We start from the raw sequence: 10,858 nt of genomic DNA, 5'->3' as shown, positions 1-10,858 counted from the left end.
TGTAGCCTGTATGTCGATCTCGGTATGCCTACAAAGCTCGTAGACTACATTTGCATGACAACAAAATGGATGCTGGTCACGTGATCGTTTTTCCGCCAGCCCATGGTGCATGCACAGCGCACACCCAGATAGAGCTACAGAGAGCCAGAGACACACAGAGACACACAGAGAGCCAGAGACCCACAGAGACACACATAGAAACAGAGAGAGACCCACAGAGACACACATAGAGAGCCAGAGAGACACACAGAGAGACACAGAGACACACAGAGACACACAGAGAGCCAGAAACCCACAGAGACACACATAGAGACAGAGAGAGACAGAGAGACACACAGAGAGAGACAGAGAGACACACACAGAGAGACAGAGAGAGACACAGAGAGACAGAGAGACACACAGAGAGACACACAGAGAGACAGAGAGACTGACACAGAGAGACAGAGAGACACACAGAGAGACAGAAAGACTGACACAGAGAGACAGAGAGACACACAGAGACACAGAGAGACACACAGAGAGACAGAGAGACACGCAGAGAGACAGAGAGACACACAGAGAGACAGAGACACATAGAGAGACAGAGAGAGACAGAGAGACAGAGAGACACAGAGAGACACACAGAGAGACAGAGAGGCACACAGAGAGAGAGACAGAAAGAGAGACACAGAGAGCCAGAGAGACACACAGAGAGACACACAGAGAGGTAGAGAGACACACAGAGAGACAGAGACACACACAGAGAGACAGAGACACACAGAGAGACATGGAGAGACAGAGAGACACAGAGAGACGCACAGAGAGACAGAGAGACACACAGAGAGAGACAGAGAGAGACACACAGAGAGACAGAGAGAGACAGAGAGAGACAGAGAGAGAGACACAGAGAGACAGAGAGACACACAGAGAGACACACAGAGAGACAGAGAGACACACAGAGAGACAGAGAGACACACAGAGAGACAGAGAGACACACAGAGAGACAGAGACACACACAGAGACAGAGAGACACGCAGAGAGAGACAGAGAGACACACAGAGAGACAGAGAGACACACAGAGAGACAGAGACACACACAGAAACAGAGAGACACGCAGAGAGAGACAGATAGACACACAGAGAGACAGAGAGAGACAGAGAGACACACAGAGAGACAGAGAGACACACAGAGAGACACGCAGAGAGAGACAGATAGACACACAGAGAGACATAGAGACACAGAGAGAGACAGAGAGACTCACAGAGAGTAATAGAGGAACATAGAGATGCATAGACACACATATAGATCCATATAGATGTCAAGATATCCATAGAGACCCATAAACTTACATAGATCGCATATAAACACATAACCATCTATAGAGACCCATGGAGATACATGGAGATCCATAAATACCCATAGAGATCAATGGAGATCCATAGAGATGCATGGAGACCACCTGAGATCCATAGAGACGAGCTGAGATCCACACGAAGAAAATGAGACCCATAGAGATCCAGAGACCCATACACATATTGGGTCTCTGTGAGATATTTAGCTCTTATTCAGAAGCGACCTGGCCACAAATGACAGACCAAAGAAATGGCTTGTCAAGCGGCAATTCATAGTAGCCAAATACTCCAAACGCATGTGTCTGAATGTGTCTGAATGTGTCTGAATGTGTATGAATGTGTCTGAATGTGTCTGAATGTGTATGAATGTGTCTGAATGTGTCTGAATGTGTATGAATGTGTCTGAATGTGGAGGGAAGAAACCGGAGGACCCGGAGAAAAATCCGCACGGCTACTGGGAGAGAGACACGCCAACTCAAAATATACAGCAGCAGGCGTCAGGGTTGGGATCGAACCCTCGGCCTCCTGCACACCAGGCGTGTTGGTTAAAATTGTCTATCTCACTTCCTGAGTCACTGTATCCGTCAGATGTATTATTTTGTATCTCTATTCCATCAAGTGAGGTTGGTTATATATGAGTCAATATATTCCAGACTTTTCGATTTAAAGCTTTCGTGACTGCAGGGATTCATCTTCTAGGAGCTTAAAAGCTCCTAGCTTGGCAGTGTCTCATTCTTCACCCGAGGACGGCTGCTTGCGTTGTGGCCGAAACGTCGTGAGAATTATTTTATTATGTTTTATTTTTATTATTTTATTACTTCCCTTCTACGTGACTTTACCGAAATAACCAAGAAGATATTCCAGACTGTTATTATTGTTAGTTTGTATATTTAATCGTGAGCAATTTTAGCATTTCTATGTGTTTCGTTTGGGAAAGCGGTGGCACAACGGTTAGCACAGTTCGCCATCTGGAAGGCTCTTCCTTCCGATATTAGAGAGCCACTGGATCTATCCACTTTCAAATCATCTCGAGTTATGTTTTTTGTTTGTTTTCCGACCGCAGGTAATTGTGGGCAATGCAAACAAGACTCCTTGTTAAAAAAAGGTGTCAGTTTTGTTGCCAGATAAAAGGGTAAAAAACCAATGATCATATTTTGCTACTGGCAAAGGAGGTTCCAATGGTGTAGAGGTACACACATTACGCCTGCTCATGGCTCACCGCAGCAGCAGCAGCAGAAGCGAGTTGATGGTGTCTGAGTCAATGATGGTCTCTGAGTCAATGATGGTCTCTGAGTCAATGATGGTCTCTGAGTCGATGGTGTCTGAGTCGATGGTGTCTGAGTCAATGATGGTCTCTGAGTCAATGATGGTCTCTGAGTCAATGATGGTCTCTGAGTCGATGGTCTCTGAGTCGATGGTCTCTGAGTCGATGATGGTGTCTGAGTCATTGATGGTCTCTGAGTCGATGGTCTCTGAGTCGATGATGGTCTCTGAGTCGATGGTCTCTGAGTCGATGGTCTCTGAGTCGATGATGGTGTCTGAGTCTCCACGGCCCGGCTCTGACGGCTCTACAGCAATACGTATTGACCAGGCTGGTGAAGTATGGTTCACAGGCCGCCGTAACCGATGCTGTGGCATGATGTCACGTTCACTCGGCAGTGGCTTGACAAAGAGATTCTGTACATTGCACGAATGCAATTGCTTTTATTTGATATTTTTTATTTATTGATTACGTATTTTATATTCAACAAAGACCATTATATTGTACTCTGAAGAAGGGTCGTTTCCGAAACGTCAGTTTTTAAAAATATTTACATATATATACATAATGCAGTGTCCGTGGTATTTATTGTTGATTCCTTACGGGTGTGTATCAAATATTTTAACTGCATTGAACAGTAAAATAAAATACGATTATTGCGAATTAGTAATGTGAGCGCAAATTCCTGCATTTGCGATTCAGTAAGAACGAGGAACGGCGCCTTCGCTGCCACAGTGGAAGTGCGTGCAATGAGTTCAAATTAAACAACAACATTCTATACAACAGGCGTCGTTACGGGCACGGGTCCTCCTTCACCACATTTGTTTACATAACAATGATTTGTCTGATAATTATGCTGTTATTATTATTTTACCTGCGTGTCGCTGCAAACGTAGTCTTACACAATTGAGCGCGCGTGTGTGTAGATCTATTACCGAGGCGATCAACTTACGAGTGTGGATTGTGATCGATGTTATATACTTCTGCCTTGCGTCAATGTATATTTACTGTTTTGTGCAATCCCTTAAATATCCGAATGTTAAATGCAATCCGAGCAGTTACATATTATAGTCCTGTAAAATGAAACTAAACTATCTACATACATATAGATAATATAAACGTTATTTTACCGCGCGAGACGGCCCATTCAGGAGATGATCTCTTTACAACTGGATATCTGGATAATTTACAAAGTGAGAGAATTACCAGAGAATTTAAACATGATAATCCAGAGCAAGTGCCAATGTTGTATATATATGTAAAACGTATAGAAATAAATTAACGCATTGCGTATGGATATACACTCCAACGCGAACCCTAAAAACTTAACGATCAAAATTGCAAGCAAAAAAAAAAACACAAACTACCTTGAAAATTTTCCTGACAACGAAATTGTTCACAGCCAAACATTTTTTTTTATCATAACGTCCATTAAATATCGGCAAAACAACGAACGCTTAACACACGCACACACGCTTTAAATATCGAACTTCTGCGCGCACAGTAACACGAAATTAAACCCCAAAGGCGGAGATCCCGACCCAGATGGCCTTAACGGGCTGTTTGGCGCAGGCGCTGTTTGCGAGCACCTATTAAGGCCGGACATCCTCCACCAAGAATCCGCTGTGGACAAAACCGCGCACGCGCCCGGCCGCCTTTGTTTTTCCCGCACCAACAACACGCGCCCCTTTAAGGCTGAGTCGACCTAGGCGAGGCTCAGAAACCAGCCGAAGATGATTTCGTTCGCTACTGAACGTACCCCGTGACGCGGGTACGCGGAACGAACGCGCTAACCACTGCGCCACCGCTCCGCACACAAACATCTTAGCACGGTTTGGCTCCGTACGATGCGAAAAACTCCCTGCATACGTACAGACAAAGATCCCCCGTATAGCCCTAACAGACTGTTGGGGCAAGTGCCGTTAGCGAGCACCACCTATGACGGCCGTCCAAGGCACACGAGAAGGATGGGTGACCAGCACCACGCCCGGCCGCAAACAAAGACAAAGATCCCCCGTATAGCCTTAACAGAATGTAGGGGCAAGTGCCCGGCCGCAAACACGCACACGCACACACACCCCGACACACGCACACCGACACACACACACCGACACACACACACACCAACACACACACACACTGACACACACAGACCCCGCGTAGCTATGACTACCCTCAGCAGGAAAGCGGTCGTCGCATTGAGATGCTGTTCACATCCACATTGTGTTTCAATGTCGACTCACACCGAGAGGCCAATAGACTCACACGGAAGCCCATAGACTCACACCGAGACCCATAGACTCACACCGAGACCCATAGACTCACACAGATACCCATAGACTCATACAGAGACCCATAGACTCACACAGAGAGACATAGACTCACACAGAGAGCCATAGACTCACACTGAGACCCATAGACTCACACAGAGAGCCATAGACTCACACCGAGACCCATAGACTCACACCGAGATCCATAGACTCACACAGATACCCATAGACTCACACAGAGAGACATAGACTCACACAGAGAGCCATAGACTCACACAGAGAGCCATAGACTCACACAGAGAGCCATAGACTCACACAGATACCCATAGACTCATACAGAGACCCATAGACTCACACAGAGAGACATAGACTCACACAGAGAGCCATAGACTCACACCGAGACCCATAGACTCACACCGAGACCCATAGACTCACACAGATACCCATAGACTCATACAGAGACCCATAGACTCACACAGAGAGACATAGACTCACACAGAGAGCCATAGACTCACACTGAGACCCATAGACTCACACAGAGAGCCATAGACTCACACCGAGACCCATAGACTCACACCGAGATCCATAGACTCACACAGATACCCATAGACTCACACAGAGAGACATAGACTCACACAGAGAGCCATAGACTCACACAGAGAGCCATAGACTCACACAGAGAGCCATAGACTTACACAGAGACCCGTAGACTCACACAGAGAGCCATAGACTCACACAGAGACCCATAGACTCACACCGAGAGCCATAGACTCACACAGAGAGCCATAGACTCACACCGAGATCCATAGACTCACACAGATACCCATAGACTCACACAGAGAGACATAGACTCACACAGAGAGCCATAGACTCACACAGAGAGCCATAGACTCACACAGAGAGCCATAGACTCACACAGAGACCCGTAGACTCACACAGAGAGCCATAGACTCACACAGAGACCCATAGACTCACACCGAGAGCCATAGACTCACACAGAGAGCCATAGACTCACACAGAGACCCATAGACTCACACAGAGACCCATAGACACACACAGAGACCCATAGACTCACACCGAGACCCATAGACTCACACAGAGACACATCGACTCACACAGAGACCCATAGACTCACACAGAGACCCATAGACTCACACAGAGACCCATAGACTCACACCGAGACCCATAGACTCACACCGAGACCCATAGACTCACACAGATACCCATAGACTCATACAGAGACCCATAGACTCACACAGAGAGACATAGACTCACACAGAGAGCCATAGACTCACACTGAGACCCATAGACTCACACAGAGAGCCATAGACTCACACCGAGACCCATAGACTCACACCGAGATCCATAGACTCACACAGATACCCATAGACTCACACAGAGAGACATAGACTCACACAGAGAGCCATAGACTCACACAGAGAGCCATAGATTCACACAGATAGCCATAGACTCACACAGAGACCTGTAGACTCACACAGAGAGCCATAGACTCACACAGAGACCCATAGACTCACACCGAGAGCCATAGACTCACACAGAGAGCCATAGACTCACACATAGGCCCATAGACTCACACAGAGACCCATAGACTCACACAGAGACACCCATAGACTCACACAGAGAGCCATAGACTCACACCGAGAGCCATAGACTCACACAGAGAGCCATAGACTCACACAGAGAGCCATAGACTCACACCGAGAGCCATAGACTCACACCGAGAGCCATAAACTCACACAGAGACCCACAGACTCACACAGAGACACCCATAGACTAACACAGAGAGCCATAGACTCACACCGAGAGCCATAGACTCACACAGAGAGCCATAGACTCACACCGAGAGCCATAGACTCACACAGAGATCCATAGACTCACACAGAGAGCCATAGACTCACACCGAGAGCCATAGACTCACACAGAGACCCACAGACTCACACCGAGAGCCATAGACTCACACAGAGATCCATAGACTCACACAGAGAGCCATAGACCCTCACCGAGAGCCATAGACTCACACCGAGAGCCATAGACTCACACAGAGGCCCATAGACTCACACAGATACCCATATACTCACACAGAGAGCCATAAACTCACACAGAGACCCATAGACTCACACAGAGACCCATAGACTCACACAGAGAGCCATAGACTCACACCGAGAGCCATAGACTCACACAGAGACCCATAGACTCACACAGAGGCCCATAGACTCACACAGATACCCATATACTCACACAGAGAGCCATAGACTCACACAGAGACCCATAGACTCACACAGAGACCCATAGACTCACACAGAGACCCATAGACTCACACAGATACCTATATACTCACACAGAGACCCATAGACTCACACAGAAACCCATAGACTCACACCGAGACCCATAGACACACACAGAGACCCACAGACTCACACAGAGACCCATAGACTCACACAAAGAGCCATAGACTCACACAGAGAGCCATAGACTCACACAGAGACCCATAGACTCACACAGAGACCCATAGACTCACACAGAGACCCATAGACTCACACAGATACCTATATACTCACACAGAGACCCATAGACTCACACAGAAACCCATAGACTCACACCGAGACCCATAGACTCACACAAAGAGCCATAGACTCACACACGGAGGCCGATAGAATCGCCTGGAGACCCATCGACTGCCACGGAGATCTACGACTCTCTGGCGAGATTACGTAACTGCCTCTACGCAGCGTCTCCCTGATACGAGTCGCCTTTCTTGAAGTCCCCACCTCCCCTCCCATATATCGAAAAAGCAACCCACACATTGAGTTGTAAGACCTAAAAGGATTTATAATTGTTCTGTTACCCTTTTATCTGGCAACAAAACTGACACCTTTTTTTACAAGGAGTCATGTTTGCATAGACCACAATACCTGCAGTCATAATGCAAACAAAAAACATAACTCTGATAATGATGCGCCTTTTGGCGTCATCTGGTCCAACACCATGTGAGACTAGGCTCTAAGAAAAGCTGTCTCGGGTGTGGACCAATCAACTTCAAGGACGGTGCATACATTATCAGAGTTGTGTGTTTTGTTTGCATTCCGACCGCAGGTATTGTGGTCAATGCAAACATGACAAATTGTAAAAAAGGTGTCAGTTTTGTTGCCAGATAAAAGGGTAAAAAACCAATGATCATATTTTGCTACTGGCAAAGGAGGTTCCAATGGGACCTAAAAGGATTATTTCCGCGGTAGATCTCTGGACATTCCCCCTCCCCCCGACACACACACACACACAGCCTCCTTGTCTGCCTCTCTGCCTGTCTCAGTATAGACGTCGCTGACGCCGTGAAACGACGCGCTCGAGGTGGAGGAGGCGACTTCAGTCGGAACAGAGACCGCGTGGACCCCGCGAGAGACGTGGCGGCCACGTGACGCGTTGCGTCACGTGGCCACCTCGTGGCAGCTGCATCCGGGACAGCTGCGGCCGACTGACATCAATCAAAGGCCACAGGAGTGGTGACGTTCACCCTCACCGCCGCGGTCTAAGACACAAACAGGAGGAGTTCATGCACGAGTATGGCTGTCGCCTGACGAAGCTGGTTGGACTTACCGGCGAAACGTGGTACTCGAATTGTGAATGTTGCTGTGGGTTTAACTCTCCAACGCACAAGCGGTCTGCTGAAGCAGTCACTAATTGTCACGTTCTGTTCACGTGACAGAACCTCGCTCTTTGGCTGTGTCGGGTGGTGGCGGGTTTTACGACGCATTTTTATATTTACGCGATCTAACCCCACACAAAAAGACGCGTTATTGTGAAATAGTAACACGTATGACTACATATGTGCAATAATAATACTAATAGTAACACATATGTAGTCATATGTGTTACTATTATTATTGCAATTGCCAACTCTTGAATAGTTAACAGAAACGTTCTGTAGTTCGCGGTTGTAAACATTGCATAGTATCTGTCGACTAGATATTAAATAGCCGATAGCAACATACTGTACACACCACCCCCTGCCTTTCTCTCTGTCTCTCGCCAACCAACGTTGACCCGCCGTGGTGAAGTGGTGAAGTATGTTGAAACAACTCCCGTGACTCACACGGCGGCGTGGGGAGGTGTTCATCCAGCAGCGGATTGAGACAATACCCGTGCATCTTGAAAAAAATATATAATTCAAGTATATGCCGACTGTTGAAAAGGAAATCTAAAACTTAAATATCTTTCGTTTGTAAACACTTGTGTGTGTTTCGACTCTACATATCGAAGATTATACCATGCCGATATCTATACTATACCGATACATATACTATACCTATATCTATACTATACCGATACATATACTATACCTATATGTCGACTGTAAATACCACAGTATCATCCATCTACAGAGAGTATTTATATATAGAGAGAGTATAAATATTGAATATACAGACGGGAAATACGACAGTACCGGCTTATGGCGATATATTATTTACCCTCCACGTTAACTGCGGTATCAATCAAAAACAATACTTTAGAGTTTCTACAGAGCACGTGTACCACTGTATATATATCAACTGTCTATAGTAATTCAGTGTTCGTCGAATACAGGGGGTGCATGTCAATCAATATTCTCACTGTAGATACGTTGATGCTAATCAGGCTCTCAATGACAGATGCTCAGGTTTGCCTACAAGTGGATTGTAATACTCCATTATCAATCCATGGTAAATACTCTCGTATCTGGAAGTTGTAAATACCCCCCCCCCCGATAGTGTCCTACGAGTACAGAGAGTGAACAATATAGAACTAATATAGAACCATGGTAGATTATACCATGGGTAGTTATACTGTGCAAAGGTATACGTATTTTTTTAACCACTGATATTTTCCTAAACTCTCACGGTACATTGCTATACTACTGTTATAGTATTCCTATACTGCTATAGGTATGTTTCTATACTATTATGGTATCTATATATAATACATAGCATTTCCCATACTACTATGACGTGTTCCAATAATGGTATGGCAGCTTAAGATGTATATACCAATGCATTCCCTATGCTACTGTGGTATGTTCCAACGGTACGCTCCTATATTACTATGGTATGTAAACTCAAATGGCATCCTCAGCTATATATATACCAAAGCATTGCCTAGACCACAACGGTATGTTCCTGCAGCACCAGGCTTTGCTCTTACATCGCCATGGTAATTAACACGACAATACAATGGTCGATTCGGCTACACACATACCATAGCATGTCCCACACTTTTTTTTCTCTTCTTGGTTCTTCCGGTAAAGTCACGCAGAAGGGAAATAATAAAAAAGTAAAAATTAAACATAATAAAATTATTTTTCATTATTTTATTATTTCCATTCTACGTGACTTTACCGAAAGAACCAAGAGGATGAATCCCTGCAGTCACGAAAGCTTTAAATCGTGTTTTAAGATGTTCAGATGTTAAGCCTTTGTTAAGATGTTAAGCTTTTGTTAAGATCTTAAGATATGTTCAGATATTCTTTCGGTAAAGTCACGTAGAAGGGAAATACATTTTTAGTTATTTTTAATTATATTTTATTATATTTTATTTTTATTATTTTATTGTTTCCCTTCTACGTGACTTTACCGAAAGAACCAACAGGATGAATCCCTGCAGTCACGAAAGATTTACATCGAAATGTCCCACACTACCACGCGATCTCCCTGCGAGTGCCACGCAGCCGTCGGCGTCACCTTACCGGAGGCGCTTTAACAACGAGCAGCCAGTGCGCGCATCGCCACCCGCGCCTCCAGCTCGGACACGAAGCGAGCGACTCGGCTGATATCAAAGTTAAGCGACGATTTGCCGGGAAGGAAGCCATTGCTCGTGATTAACGTAGAACACCGTCCTCTCTCTCCTCCCCCCACTTCACCCCCCACCCCCGTTGCTAATTAATGAATTCCGTGTGATATGGCGTGACGTGCTGGGGGGAGGGAGGTGGGTTGGGAGCGAGGGGC

The sequence above is a fragment of the Lethenteron reissneri genome, chromosome 21, assembly GCF_015708825.2.
Source record: "Lethenteron reissneri isolate LAM-NWPU_2019-01 chromosome 21, ASM1570882v1, whole genome shotgun sequence".
Classification (NCBI taxonomy): Eukaryota; Metazoa; Chordata; class Hyperoartia; order Petromyzontiformes; family Petromyzontidae; genus Lethenteron; species Lethenteron reissneri.
The sequence above is the reverse complement of the archived record's forward strand: the minus strand, read 5'-3'. Positions refer to the sequence as shown.